At 51.0% G+C, this 16,064-nt stretch overlaps 1 long non-coding RNA gene across 1 annotated transcript; it reads right to left on the bottom strand.

The window, feature by feature from the left end:
* Positions 1–14,359: 14,359 nt before the first annotated feature.
* On the bottom strand, positions 14,360–15,955 carry LOC120866561. Its single transcript, XR_005721703.1, has 3 exons — positions 15,223–15,955; positions 14,614–14,752; positions 14,360–14,521 (listed from the first exon to the last, which is right to left on the bottom strand). It is a non-coding gene; the product is annotated as an uncharacterized LOC120866561 (long non-coding RNA).
* Between the last annotated feature and the right edge of the window lie 109 nt (positions 15,956–16,064).

Genomic DNA, 16,064 nt, shown 5'->3' on the forward strand with positions numbered 1-16,064 from the left:
AATCTTTGCAGATGTAGTGAAGATGAGGACTTGAGATGGTACTGGATTAGGGTGGGTCCTGAATCCCACGAGACTGTCCTGTAAGAGACAGAAAAGGACCCCCACGGATACAGAGGGATGAGGCCAGGGAAAGACAGAGGCAAAGACTGGAGTCACGCGGCCACAAGCCAAGGAACACCAGAGCCCCCAGAAGCCGGAAGAGGTAATGAAAGTTCTCCCCCAGAGCTTTCAGCGGGAGCCCAGCCTCTGGTCTCTAGGTCTGCAGGAGAAGCTATTTCTGTTGTTCTAAGCTGCCCAGTTTGTGGTCACTTGTTAGTGCAGCTCTAGGAAAAAATACGGGCTTCCCAGGGGGTACTGGTGGTAGAGGAACCCACCTGCCAATGCAGGAGACACAGGTTCAATCCCTGAGTCGGGAACAGCCCCTGGAGGAGGGCATGGCCACCCACTCCAGTACTCCTGCCTAGAGAATCCCATGGAGAGAGGAGCCTGGCGGGCTACAGTCCATGGGGTCACAAAGGGTCAAATATGACTGAAGTGACTCAGCATGCAGGAAATAATACAGGAAGAGAGGCCAAGAGATGCCCATCGCCAGCCGCTGGGGGTGGGGGGTGGAGCAGAGCCCAGATCACTTCCCAAATCCACAGCCACTGATTACGGTTCTGCTGCGGGAGCCACAGGTCATGCGACCCCATCCTCAGGGGTGTGTCCACAGTGAGAACACACATGGCTACACAGAGGCTCCTAAAGGTGTTCTAGCATAATGGCCCATCACCACCCCGCCTGGACGTGTAAACAGACCCAAGATGCTGAGTGAGCCTGCCCGTTCGGACTGCTTAAAGCAGGGCTGCCCAACCTTTGGCATCTAATGCCTGATGATCCAAAGTGGAGCTGATGTGCTAATAACAGAAATAGGGACTTTATTGGAAGGACTGGTGCTGAAGCTGAAGCTCCGATACTTTGACCATCTGATTCGAAGGGCCTATTCATTGGAAAGATCCTGATGCTGGGAGAGATTGAGGGGAATAGGAGACAGAGGCAACAGAAGATGAGATGGTTGGATGGCATCATTGACTCAATGGACATGAGTTTGAGCAAACTCTGGGAGAGAGTGAAGGACAGGGAAGCCTGGTGTGCTGCAGTCCATGGGGTTACAAACAGTCAGACATGACCTAGTGACTGAATAACCCCAAGGACTTCCCTGGTGGCCAGTGGTTGGGACTTCGCCTTCCAATGCAGGTGAAGTTTCAAACCAGAACATAAGACAGAAGCGATACTGGAATGCATAAGACTTTAAAAATGGTCCACATAAAAAATACCTTTTAAAAAATGATAGAAATAAGCTGCACAATAAAAGTAATGCGCTTGAATCATCCTAAAACTACCCCCCGCCACCCCATTCCTGGTCTGTGGAAAAACTGTCTTCAATGAAACCAATCAGTTAGTTCAGTTTACTCGCTCAGTCGTGTCTGACTCTTTGCAATCCCATGGACCGCAGCACACCAGGCCTCCCCAGTCCATCACCAACTCCCGGAGTTTGCTCAAACTCATGTCCATTGAGTCAGTGATGCCATCCAACAATCTCATCCTCTGTTGTCCCCTTCTCCTCCCACCTTCAATCTTTCCCAGCATCAGGGTCTTTTCAAATGAGTCAGTTCTTTGCATCAGGTGGCCAAAGTATTAGACTTTCAGCTTCAGCATCAGTCCTTCCAATGAATATTCAGGACTGATTTCCTTTAGGATGGACTGGTTGGATCTCCTTGCAGTCCAAGGCACTCTCAAGAGTCTTCTCCAGCACCACAGTTCAAAAGCATCAATTCTTCAGCCCTCAGTTTTCATTACAGTCCAACTCTCACATCCATACATGACCACTGGAAAACCCATAGCCTTGACTAGATGGACCTTTGTTGGCAAAGTAATGTCTCTGCTTTTTAATATGCTGTTTAGGTGGTCATAGCTTTTCTTCCAAGGAGCAAGCATCTTTTAATTTCATGGCTGCAATGACCATCTGCAGAGATTTGGAGCCAAAAAAAATAAAGCCTCTCACTGTTTCCATTGTTTCCCCATCTACTTGCCATGAAGTGATGGGACCAGATGCCATCGTCTTAGTTTTCTGAATGTTGAGTTTTAAGCCAACTTTTTCACTCCCCTCTTTCACTTTCATCAAGGGGCTCTTTAGTTCTTCTTCATTTTCTGCCATAAGGGTGGTGTCATCTGCATATCTGAGGTTATTGATGTTTCTCCCGGCAATCTTGATTCCAGCTTGTGCTTTATCCAGCCCAGAGTTTCACATGATGTACTCTGCATAGAAGTTAAATAAGCAGGGTGACAATATACAGCCTTGCCATACTCCTTTCCCGATCTGGAACCAGTCTGTCATTCTATGTCCAGTTCTAACTGTTGCTTCCTGACCTGCATACAGATTTCTCAAGAGGCAGGTCAGGTGGTCTGGTATTCCATCTCTTGAAGAATTTTCCACAGTTTATTGTGATCCACACAAAGGCTTTTGCAAAGTCAATAAAGCAGAAATAGATGTTTTTCTGGAACTCTTTTCCTTTTTTGATGATCCAGTGGACGTTGGCAATTTGATCTCTGCATCCTCTGCCTTTTCTAAAACCAGCTTCAACATCTGGAAGTTCACGGTTCGTGTACTACTGAAGCCTGGCTTGGAGAATTTTGAGCATTACTTTACTAGCGTGTGAGATGAGTGCAATTGGGCAGTAATTTGAGCATTCTTTGGCATTGCCTTTCTTTGGGACTGGAATGAAACCAAGCCTTGGTGCCAAGAAGTTTGGGGGCTCCTGGTTTACAGGGTTTCTGAATAAGGGGAGGATCCTTCAGTACAACTGATACATGATCTACCTCTTTTTTTTTTAAACAATCTGATTAGGAAAACCTGGAGCTTCAGCAGTTATTGCCAAGAACACTAGAATTATCAGGAAATTGGATGATTCTGGGTACATGCAAAGCCTTGGAGACACAGCTGTCAGGGTTTCGGCCTAAAATTCTGACAGGGTCAAGAGGACGCAAAACCCCTACAAGGCCTGTTCACCCTCCTCCTTGGTTAACTGTCTGGAAGTTAGAAAACACAGTCACCCTCCAGCTTTTTCTTCTCCAGCCTGAAATGCCCATTCCTTGAAACATCTTTCATTCCCTGCTAAGATTTCCGGGACCTCCAAAGGCTAGTTGGCAATCTGCTCACCCTCCCTGTGGGCGCCAGGGCAGGACCGCCCTCCAAGGCATGGGGAAGAGTTGTGCTGGGTCAGACCCTTCCTCCACCTTCTCCAGCAGCCCCCCAGCCGCAGGAGCTGGATTGACCTTTGCTCAGGCAAGCCCAGCCTCAGCTCTCAAGCCGCTAGAGCCTCCTCCCAGCCCTCCCAGCGTCCTGCTGGATAGAAATTCAAAACCACCGGCAGGCGTTTTTTGATTCAGGACCTGTGATCTGCGCCAGGTCCCCCGTTTCTGGGACTTTGATGTGCGGACTCCTGGCCCCCACCTGGGAAGCTGGGAGGAGGGAAGCCCCGCGGAGCTACCCCTGTCCTTGTTCTCAGCCTTGGCAGAGTCCAGTCTGCTTCTCAAGATGATTCGGGGGCCTCCCCGGCAAACGCTTTGAAGCCTCTTCAAAGGCGGCGGCATTGTGTACAGTCACCGAGTGGCAGAAAGGCTTTGCACCCCCGGGCCACGTCCAATTACCGAGCCCCGCACAGGAGCGGCCGCCGCTCTCCCCGCTCTAACCCAAGTTAGAGGGGTCGGTCCCTTGGGAACTGAGCCGGGGCTGGGAGGCCTTAGTCTCTGGAAAGCACATCGACGTCCCCTTCTGCGCCCAAGCTCCCCATCGCCCCCGCCCCCACCCCCACCCCTCCAGGGCAGGAGGAAGGGAGAGGCCCGGTGCCGTGCCGGGAACTTCTTCCAAATAACAGGGAGCTTCAGAAGGATCGGTCCCGAGGAGTTCCCGTCTGGAGTTCGGGGCCAAGCAAACCAAGGCGGCGGATCTGATATTTATGAAGCGCCTGCGGTGACCACGTGCTGCCGGAGCTGGCACTGCCCGGGATGCGAACGTGCCAAGCACAGCTTCCGCTCTCCTAGCTTCTCTCCTCTACGCTGCAGGCTCCGGGCCCCTGCGCCCCCTCCCCGGGCGCCCCCGGGTTCCGCGGCCTGGGGGAGGGGAACAGCTCAGTGCTTCCCCCGCAGCCCCGCTCAGCTCTTTCCCCGCCCTGCCTCCTGTCTACGCTGCATTCTCCCAGATCCTTAGTTAAAAAGATGCTAATGCTTTTTCTCCCATCATTTCAACTTCTCCCATCGTTTCAACAGATGCCTGCAAGGCAAAGGCCCCCAAGCCCCCCTCCCCCCATCCACCCCCTAACCACCCTGAAGGTTTTATTCCGCCTCCCACCCCACTCCCCACCTGTGACAACAAAGGCTGGTGTGAGACTACTGGGCCAGCGAGAAGCCCTAAGATCGATGGTCCACCCACCCCTTTAAGAACCCAAGCCCCCTTCCCCACCTTCCAGCCTGGTGACTTCAGACCAGGGGCTGAATCTCATCAACAAGAAATTTGAAGCCATTAAAATACAATAAAAGAGAAATTAAATATAATCGCTCCGTAAATTATAACTAATTGAAACATCAATTGTAATTTTTATGATCTGCATTCCGAGTGAGTGATGCCTGGAGTTACAAAATGAAAGTTAAATGACGGTGCCGTGGAGGTGTCCTGGAATGCCCCCGCCCCCCAGCTTCCACCCCCTCCATCAGGCGACTTCCTTCCCTTCTCTGCCAGACTCCACCCCAAAGTGCTATCTTCTAGAAGCTTCCCCCAGGGAGCCTTGAGATCTCACATCTGTGGAGGTCTCAGCTTGCTCTTGTTGGCAATGTTTTCTGTATACGGCCTCTGTATGCTTTTTGTTTCCCTGAAACCCCAAGAAGACCTGGGTCTTCTCCATCTTTCCTGCTCCCCCATGGTTGGACCAGAATGTCAGGTCCACCCAACATACGTCCAGCAGTCAGATCGCAAGCATGGAAACACCTGGAGAGAGTGCGGGAAAGCCCAGATTCTGTGATGCTCCCAGACCTTTCTCACGTTAGCCACACTATGTTAGACTCATCTTGTCCATTCCCCTGCCTCTCTCTCAGCTGGGCACTGGGGTTCCACAGCACCAGGGCCAGCTTTCCAATGCTGATCTACCCAAGCAGTGCTGTGACGGGGAAAATCACACCAGCGAGGGGGCCCTGCTACGTTCGGTGTCTCCTCCCGCCTCCCTCTTTGCCTCTGCAGGTTCTTTCCTCTCCATCTGCTGCTCCATCCACTCCATCCAGGCACCTGGAGGGCACAGGAGGTGCAGGGTGAAGACAAGCGGATCTGCATTCAAAGCTCCTCCACAAAGTAGCAGTGAGGCCGCAGACAAGCCACCCAGCTTCTCTCAAAGACTCCTTTTGTTCAATAGTAACTTCAAGACAATAACAATACCTACAAGAGAGCTCTGGGGGACTTCTGTGGTGGGCCAGCGGCCAAGACTCCACACTCCCAGTGCCGGGGGCCCAGGTTCCATCCCTGGTCAGAGAACTAGATCCTACGTGATGCAACTAAGAGTTCCTGTGTTGCAACTAAAGATACCGCACGTCAGAATGAAGATCGAAGATCCCGAGTGCGGAAACCAAGACCCAGAGCAGCCAAGTACATACATGTGCGTGCATGCGTGCTTAGTCACTTCAGTCGTGTCCGATTCTCTGTGACCCTATGGACCATGGCCCGCCAGGCTCCTCTGTCCATGGGATTCTCCAGTCAAGAATACTGGAGTGGGTTGCCATTTCCTTCTCCAGGAAGTAAATACATAAGAAAAGCTAAAAACAAGCTAGATTTGGGAACATCTGGCGACTGCATTTGTAACGCTCTTAGCATAGAACCAAGCATGAAAGAGATGCCGGTTAAACTCCAGCAGTGATCCCTGTCCTAGTGGTCAGAATGCCGCCTGACTCCAGACAGTTTCTGCTCTGCTCATGGCCCAGAGGGCCAGGTACCGATCCGGCAGGTGGCCCTGGCTGCCCACACCTTCTCATGGCTGCAGAACCCCCTCGGTTTTTGCAGGAATCAATGGAATTGGGGATTTTGCCAGAATCAGGACAAGGAAAGCAAGACACCTTTCTGCTGGTGGAGGCAGGTGGGCCCTGGATCCCAGCAGAGCAGCAATCTTCTGCCCGACAGAGGGGACTTGGTCCCTGGGGTGACCAATTTCCAGCTAAAGTAGGATAAGAGAGACACAAGGTTGAGAAGGCCAGTCCATTCTCATCGTCTTCCAGAAAGTCTTCTCCTGTAGAAATTTTGCTTGGAGGTTCTGGGGGACCGAGGTGTCAGGAGGATCCCCAGTGCCCCATTTCTCACGACCTGACCGGTGTCCAGAGCTGCCCTTCACAGAGCGTAACAGGTGCTCGGCTGATTGTCCTAACGCTGAGCTCACTGGCCCCGGTGGAGGCCTGGGCTCCCTGCTGTGACACCCAGGGGGGTGAATCTGGGTCCCCCCTGCCATTACCTGGAACTCACTTCCCTCGTCTGAAAAGATTCTCAGCTGCCTGCAGTGCTGCTGTGCGCGTGCTCACTCAGTCGTGTCCGACTCTTCATGACCCCGTGGACTGTAGCCCCCAGGCTCCTCTGACCGTGGGACTCTCCAGGCGAGAATGCTGGAGTGGGTTGCCATGCCCTCCTCCAGGGGAGCTTCTGGACCCAGGGATCCAACCTGACTCTCCTGCACTGGCAGGCAAGCTCTCCACCACTGAGCCACCTGGGAAGCCATATATTGTTGTTCAGTCGCCCAGTCATGTCTGACTCTCTGTGACCCCATGGACTGCAGCACGCCAGGCCTCCTTGCCCCTCACCATCTCCTGACGTTTGACCATGTTCATGTCCTTTTCATACGGGAAGCCATGTGTGTATATATTCCCTGAACTGCTGGATCATATGGGGTAGCTTTAAACATAGGGGCCATATGTTTAATTTTTTTTTTTAATTTTTTGGCCAAGCTACACAGCATGCAAGATCTTAGTTCCTTGACCAGGGATCGAACCCATGCCTCCTATAGGGGAAGCGCAGAGCCTTAACCACTGGACCACCTGGGAAGTCCCAATGTTTAATTTTTTTAGAAACTGCCAACCTCTTTTCCCAAACGGCTGCACCATTAACACTCTGTAAAAGTAATATAAAAAGGAATTATTAGAAAAATTAAATTTAAATAACTCACCAAAAGAAATCTAATTTCTATTACTATTAAATCATCAGCCATAAAATGTCTTTGTCAACTGCGATGAAAGTGTCTACACGCATCCTCTCGGGGTCCGCACTTACTTGCTGGTGGACAAGTAAGATGCTGTTCTGAAACCGGCACCAGCCACACACTAACCTTGCCTCATGGCCACACTGTCCCCAGGGGTCCTCATGGCCCCCTCCCATGTCCTAAGCCAGAACATCTCTTAGCATGAAAGGAAGAGCTTTTAATTATCATGCCAGGACACGAGGTATCCACCTGGCCAATGAGGCTGTGTGGTCCCTCAAACGAAGGACCTCAGCCACAGGGAGGTTCTACAGAAAGGGCACGAGAAAGCAGAGAGACAAGAAGACGGTGAGCACTAGAGAGGTCTGAGCAAAGGGCCCCTCCCTGGGGGCCAGCTGCTCCTCTCCCGGCCCTCAGCCTGTCACCCTCCTGGGAAGCTGCACTGCTGCCGTTTTCTCTAAGGGGAGAGGGCGTCACCCAGCTGAGCAGAGCCACCTCCTGGGCAGGTGACCCTCCTCAAGTCTCAGCTATATGGCTGTTTGTCTGGGATGTTGGCCCCACCGGGTTCCAACAGCCTTGGCCAAGTTTTCAGGACCGTGGACAGCACAATGCCAGTGACAAGGAGCCCTCTGGAGGCCCCTCACTTCACATGGGGACAGGATCAGACCATGTCCTTTAAGAGTCCTGCAGACTCTCTACCTGTACCCTCAGCACCCAACCTGGCAAACACTCCATGAGCCAAAGCTTCGTAGCTTCTCAGGGGCTGGCGGGCGCCAGGAAGGCAGCCAGGGAGCCATCTTTCCCTGATAAACACTAGAGAAAGGAGCCATGAGAAGCAAAAACTGTAAAGCCGGTGGCTCCCCATGTTCCTGGGCTGTGGAGCCGCAGGGTCGCTCTGGGACTGCGCTTTGTGATTCCTGGTTAAACGCCAGGTTTAATGGGCTTGCTAGGGGAAAATGCTTTTTAGTGAGCAGTATATGTCTCCCTGGTGTCTGCAGTGGTAATTTCTTCGGTGGGACAATCTCTCCTTTGCATGCTGCTGGCCAGTGGTGAGAAGGGCTCTGGACTGGGGTCTGATAAGTAGATAGACCGCGACAAGTTATTTTAGGGTGAGGGTCCAACAGGCATCTTGCATTTCTGGCAGATGGGGTGGGTGACTTCATCAGGTCAAAAGGTCAGACTCCAGCCAGGCTGAGACATGCATAAGTCACACTTCCTGCACGGCCTCCCCGATCCATTTTGGAGAACCCTCTTAGCAATGCTGACTCCATGTTTATTTTCCCTTTCCCAGCCTTCACACTATTTACTGACATTTGGGGCCAGATCACCTGGAGTCCATCTGTGCACTGGAGGGTGTCGAAAGTCCAGCATCCCTGGTCCCTACTCACTCTCCTCCAAGGTTATAACCCCCAAGATGTCTCCAGTCACCGCCCTGTATCCCTGGGGGAGGGGAGAGCCAGTGGGTTAGCCAGCTGATAAGGAGAACTGCCCGGTGGCCAACAAAGCACAGAATGGAGGATTCAGTGTGCTGGCCCAGGGATCCTGGCAGAGATGCTTAAATCGTACCAGAGACAGGGGGATAAAGTTTATCTCAGGAGACCCCAGCACCTGTCGGCCTCTCCCAGGACGAAACAGGAACTCAGGAATTCACAGGAGGTCAGCTGCAGGAAGCAGATGGCCCTGAGCGGCCTCAAACCATGGGCAGAACTCACCCCCTGCGCCATGGAGATAAGAGGAAGACGCTACTTGCTGGAGCCTTCCTATGGCGCGGATCGGAGTTCAATTAAAGTGATTAGGACTGTTTGTTTAGATTCCACAGCTGCCTACAACCCACCTGGCCTTACTGTGAGTTCAGAGAAATCAAGGAGGGGCATGGGGGGAGGGGAGGCAATTCAGCCCAAATTGAAAATGTCCTCCTGTAATTACGAGATTGGAGAATATCCACTGAGGGGATCAATAATGGAAAATCTAAGTACCACTGTGCGCCAAGATTACAGTTTTCCAATCGTTCCATCTTGGATTTTAATTTTCTCTCTCATCATCACATCGCCATACGCGGAGATCCCACACAGCCTAACATCCCAGCTTGAGAGAGGTGGGCCGGGAGGCAGGACCAAAGCAGGGTTAGTCCAGACACGCTGGGCTCTCTGTGTGAAGTCTTTATGGCTGCGTAACAAATTACTCCAAATGTAGTGGCTTCGAACAAGACACGTTTACGACACTAAAGCTTCTGTGGGTCGGGAGTCTGATCACAGTCTAGCTGAGGCCTCTGCTGGGGTCTCACCAGGCTGCACTAGAGGTGTGGCTAGCACTGGGGTCTCCTCCGAGGCTTGGAGTCCCCTGGCAAAAACACATGGTTCCTGGTAGGATCCATTTTTCCTGACAGCAATAGAATTCCTTGCAGCTTGCTTCTTTAAAGTCCAGCAGGAAAGGTGGGGGGGCCTCTGATTTCTGGTCCCTCTCCCTGACTAGATCAGGCCCACCAGGATAATCTCCGTGGTGATGAACTCGACGTTAACTGTTTAGGGACCTTAATGACATCTGCAAAAGTCCTTTGCTTTTGCCATAGTCTCTGGGTGAGAAGCAAGCTAGAGGCCCCACCTGCACTCAAGGGAGGGGAATTTTGAAGGGTGTGGGTCACTGGAGGTCATCTGAGAATCCTGCCCCTCACACCTCCCACTGGAGTGCCTCGCCAAGCCCTCCTCCCCCAAAGGCATGGAATCAGGCCATGGGAGGGTGGCACCGCCTAGTGGGCCCAGCAGCCAGCCAGGATTGAGAGCCTCCCCACTTGGGAGAGGAGATGGAGAAAGCAATCAAAGGTCTGACACAATCTGATGCCGGTGCTTGTCTCCCGGTCTCCGGCCTTCTCGATGTCCCAAGCCCCTGCCAGGATTCCTGGCTGCCCTGGTCTGGGAGCCCAACTAGCTCCCTTCCTGCTTCCCAGGATGCTGAGCACAGGAAAAGATGCAGGGAGCTCCTCCAGGCTGGATGGGGACAGGGGCCCGGGGTTTGGGAGCCCAGTCAGCACTCTAGCAATTTCCCCACATTTCTGCTCCTCATGAGCCTCCTTCCTCCTTCAGCACCCAGCTTAGATGTCACCTGGGTGAATCTCAGACAACCCTGCTCAAGGCCAGCATCCATAATTTGCACTGTACTGATCTGCCCTTGATTCTTATGTTTGAGTCTCTCTTTCATGGTGGCACATATATGACTTAGGATTAGTTTCAGCTAAGTAGGAAAAAAAAAAAAGTAGTACGTCAAGAAACACCTGGAGTAAGAGGCAAATTTGGCCTTGGAGTACAGAATGAAGCAGGGCAAAGGCTAATAGAGTTTTGCCAAGAGAACACACTGGTCATAGCAAATACCCTCTTCCAACAACACAAGAGAAGACTCTACACATGGACATCACCAGATGGTCAACACCAAAATCAGATTAATTATATTCTTTGCAGCCAAAGATGGAGAAGCTCTCTCTATACAGTCAGCAAAAACAAGACCCATGAGCTGACTGTGGCTCAGATCATGAACTCCTTATTGCCAAATTCAGACTGAAATTGAAGAAAGTAGGAAAAACCACTAGACCATTCAGGTATGACCGAAATCAAATCCCTTATGATTATACAGTGGAAGTGAGAAATAGATTTAAGGGACTACATCTGATAGACAGAGTGCCTGAACTATGGAAAGAGGTTCATGACATTGTACAGGAGACAGGGATCAAGACCATCCCCATGGAAAAGAAATGCAAAAGAGCAAAATGGCTGTCTGAGGAGGCCTTACAAATAGCTGTGAAAAGAAGAGAAGTGAAAAGCAAAGGAGAAAAGGAAAGATATAAGCATCTGAATGCAGAGTTCCAAAGAATAGCAAGGAGAGATAATGCAAAGCGATCAATGCAAAGAAACAGAGGAAAACAACAGAATGGGAAAGACTAGAGATCTCTTCAAGAAAATTAGAGATACCAAGGGAACATTTCATGCAAAGATGGGCTCGATAAAGGACAGAAATGGTATGGACCTAACAGAAGGAGAAGATATTAAGAAGAGGTGGCAAGAATACACAGAAGAACTATACAAAAAAGATCTTCACAACCCAGATGATCACAATGGTGTGATCACTCATCTACAGCCAGACATCCTGGAATGTGAAGTCAAGTGGGCCTTAGAAAGCATCACTATGAACAAAGCTAGTGGAGGTGATGGAATTCCAGTAGAGCTATTTCAAATCCTGAAAGATGATGCTGTGAAAGTGCTGCACTCAATATGCCAGCAAATTTGGAAAACTCAGCAGTGGCCACAGGACTGGAAAAGGTCAGTTTTCATTCCAATCCCAAAGAAAGGCAATGCCAAAGAATGCTCAAACTACTGCACAGTTGCACTCATCTCCCATTCTAGTAAAATAATGCTCAAAATTCTCCAAGCCAGGCTTCCGCAAAATGTGAACCATGAACTTGCAGATGTTCAAGCTGGTTTTAGAAAAGGCAGAGGAACCAGAGATCAAATTGCCAACATCTGCTGGATCATGGAAAAAGCAAGAGAGTTCCAGAAAAACATCTATTTCTGCTTTACTGACTATGCCAAAGCCGTTGACTGTGTGGATCACAATAAACTGTGGAAACTTCTGAAAGAGATGGGAATACCAGACAGCCTGACCTGCCTCTTGAGAAACCTATATGCAGGTCAGGAAGCAACAGTTAGAACTGGACATGGAACAACAGACTGGTTCCAAATAGGAAAAGGAGCTGTCAAGGCTGTATATTGTCACCCTGCTAATTTAACTTCTATGCAAAGTACATCATGAGAAACGCTGGGCTGGATGAAGCACAAGCTGGAATCAAGATTGCCGGGGGAAATATTAATAACCTCAGATATGCAGACGACACCACCCTTATGGCAGAAAGTGAAGAGAAGCTAAAAAGCCTCTTGATGAAAGTGAAAGAGGAGAGTGAAACAGTTGGCTTAAAGCTCAACATTCAAAAAATGAAGATCATGGCATCTGGTCCCATCACTTCATGGGAAATAGATGGGAAAACAGTGGAAACAGTGTCAGGCTTTATTTTTTTTTGGACTACAAAATCACTGCAGATGGTGACTGCAACCATGAAATTAAAAGACGCTTACTCCTTGGAAGGAAAGTTATGACCAACCTAGATAGCATATTGAAAAGCAGAGACATTAGTTTGCCAACAAAGGTCCATCTAGTCAAGGCTATGGTTTTTCCAGTGGTCATGTATGGATGTGAGAGTTGGACTGTGAAGAAGGCTGAGCGCCGAAGAATTGATGCTTTTGAACTGTGGTGTTGGAGAAGACTCTTGAGAGTGCCTAGGACTGCAAGAAGATACAACCAGTCCATTCTAAAGGAGATCAGTCCTGGGTGTTCATTGGAAGGACTGATGCTAAAGCTGAAACTGCAATGCTTTGGCCACCTCATGTGAAGAGTTTGACTCATTGGAAAAGACTCTGATGCTGGGAGGGATTGGGAGCAGGAGGAGAAGGGGACGACAGAGGATGAGATGGCTGGATGGCATCACCTACTCGACGCACATGAGTTTGGGTGAACTCCAGGAGTTGATGATGGACAGGGAGGGCTGGCATGCTGTGATTCATGGGGTCGCAAAGAGTCGGACACGACTGAGCGACTGAACTGAACTGAACCGAGGCACTGAAACCTAAAATAACAGGATAAAATGCTGGAGATTCATTTCTCTCTCCCACTGCAATCTAGATGTTAGCAACCCAGGACTAGACCAAAAGCTCTGTTCTACAGAGTCCTCAAAAGACTCACTCTATCATGTTGCTCCAAACTGGCTGGCTTCGAAGTCTAAGATGTCTGCTCCAGCTCCAGCCATCAGCCCCACAGTTCAGCCAGTAGGAAGGAGGAAGGGAAGGAGAAGGGCATGCCCCCTCCCCTTACACTATTTCTCCTTACACCCTGTGGCTACAAATTGGTCACATGGCCACAGATAACTGTATAGAATGCTGAAATGTGTTATTTTTATCTGAATAGCTCTGTATCAAGGGAAAATGGTGAAGGGATGGATAAGAAGATTTCTGGAAATCTCTGTTCTAACTTTCCTGTCCCTCTTGTGCCGTCTCAAGTATGGGATGTTTCTTTTTGTAACTGAATCTTTACCCACCCCTTCAGTAGCCTAGCCAGGATTCTATACCCATTGATTCTTTCATTGAACACACTGTCCATCTACACATTTATTCACCAGCTCATTCATTCATTCCCCAACAAATTTTCTCTCTGAGTGCTGGGCACATGGTCAGGACTCGGGAATATGGAGACCGTAACACACACCCTGCATTCAAGGTGGTTTACAAATGAGTGGGGAAAACAGCCAAGGAAATGAAGCATTTTAACACCCTGTCATAGGTGCTACGAGATTGTGCAAAGATTGCCCTGCAGACACCATCTGGGGCTTCACTCAAGATTTCCAAAGGGGGATGACACTCCATCTGAGGCTTAGGAAAAACAAACTTTATCCGGGAGCAGAAGGAGCTGGCATGCCAGACCAAGGGAAGGCAGAACGAAGCTGTGCCCTGTCCGTGGTGCTGACCCCCAGGCCCAACCGGGAGCCCCCAAAGTGAGGCAAGCCGGCCTCTGCTCCCCATTGCTCAGTCACTCTGGGTGGGAAGGTGGATGGCAGTGGCGTGCCACTTAGCTACACACTTCATTTCTGTAACGACCTTCCCGTCTCCCCCCAGTCTCACTTGTCAGCCTGTGACCATTAAAATCCTCATTAGCAAACGAGATTTGGATGGACTCATTAAGATGAGGGATGGGCCTGCGGCACAGCTGGCTGGGGGAGTCAGAACTCGCCTTCTCCCCCTCTGCTGGGAAAGCACACCTCCCATTCTATGCACCCCTCCCCAGGTCCAGTACCAGGCTGGAACAGACCCCTGGGGTTATTCGAGGGACCAGCCTAAGGGGGGGCCAGGCCTCAGCAGACCACAAAGAGCCTAGCGCCGCTGACTCACCCACCTGCCCAAAGCACCCAATCAAGCCTGGGCTTTTGCCAGTTGAGACTGAAGCTCAGCCTCCCAAACACATGATATTCACAACCCCTCCCAGGGACTTCCTCGGTGGTTAAGAAGCCGCCTGCCAATGCAGGGGACACAGGTTCTATACCTGGTCTGGGAAGATCCCACAAGCCGCAGGGCAGCTAAGTCGGTGCACCGCAACCACTGAAGCCTGTGGGCCCTGGAGTCCGTGCTCTGCCCCAAGAGAAGCCACCACAGTGAGAAGCCCGCATCCTGCAACTACAGAAAGCCCAGGCACAGCAACGAAGACCCAGCACAGCCAAAAAGTAAAAATAGGTAAAAAACAGTTCAAAAAACCCTCCCAATGCCACCTTGCTCCTCCTCTCCTGTCCTCTCCACATGACCCCTGCATTCAGGTGATGACCTGATGGGTGGTCTCCTAGAACCGGCTCTGACCAGTTCATGGGAACCGCTCGCTCCACATTCAAAAACTGACATCACATCAGCAGCCTGAACTTGACCATGGGGAGGAGGATTGACACCGTGGAAATCAGCACATGCTACAAATGAATGGCTGATTTCGTGATTTAGGTCAGAAAGCCGGATTTTAATCACTTGCCAGCACACCCCTGTAGGAGGGCTCCTAAGCATCTCGGCCACTTGCGCATCTGCCCGTCTCGGCGTGGGCTCTTCCCTCTGCCAGGCTGCCTCCTACTCCCTGGGACGCCCCTTCTGTCTCTCCTCTCTGCCTGGTGAGACCCCAGTCGTTTGCTGAGGCCCCAGGAAGATCCCAACCGCCTTCCTCCGGGCCCCTCCAGTGCAGGGATCCTGCGCCCAACCTGGATTTCTCTCCTTGTCTTCTATCTTAGGGGTCATTTGGTTCCCGAAATGCAAACCAATTCAAAGCAGCTTCAAGAAAAGGTGGAAATCTGTGTGCAGGGGAGGGGTGAACGTCACAGGACCCGGGAGAGAACGTTTACCTGCTGTCACAGCCGCGAGGAAGGTGTCCACCAGCTCCTCTTTCTCTGAAGCTCCTGTCCCTGACTCCAGTGTTCATGCACCCATCTTGGCTTCTCCCGAAGAGGCTCCCCGGGCCCCCGGTTTGGATGAAACCCCAGACAATCAGCCACAAAACAAACCAGAGGCTCTAAGCTCTGGCTCCAAACCCAGGATTGTCCCAGCTTGGCCCAATCATCCGAGGCCATGGGGCAGGGTCACATTGTCATGGGGAAGAGGGAGTCACGTGGCTGCTGTCTCTTTAGCCGGCAGCTGTGGGGCCAACTCAGAGCCGAGAAACTGGCCCACCTCACAGACTAGCGGCAAGCCCATGAGGACAGGAAATGTGTTGATTCATCTCGAGAGCCTCCAGTCCCAGCACAGAGCAGGGGCCCAATACATATTTGTAAATTCAAGCAATCACCTCAATTTGAATCCTTCTCTCAGCAACCTGTGACCCACTTGGTCCCTGGAGAGGGAGGCAAAGGGCTTTGAGGAATTCAATGGGGAAATGCTCCAAGCTCAAGTAACGAGGCGTCCTTTTCCTTCAGTTTCCAGCTGTGTGACCTTGAGCAAGTGGCTTAACATCTCTGTGCTTCAAGGACCTCACTTGCAACACAAGGACTGCGATCTTGCCTAATACAGGGTTGTGGTGAGGATGGTGAGACTTGGGTGGCCCCACAGCAGCTGGTATGGCACCTGAGAGTGTGTGCGTGTGTGTGTTAGTCACTCAGTCATGTCCGACTCTTTGCAACGCCCTGGACTGTAGCCCACCAGGCTCCTCTGTCCATGGGATTCTCCAGGCAAGAATACTGGAGTGGGCTGC

This window comes from Oryx dammah, unplaced genomic scaffold (assembly GCF_014754425.2).
Source record: "Oryx dammah isolate SB20612 unplaced genomic scaffold, SCBI_Odam_1.1 HiC_scaffold_8, whole genome shotgun sequence".
NCBI lineage: Eukaryota > Metazoa > Chordata > Mammalia > Artiodactyla > Bovidae > Oryx > Oryx dammah.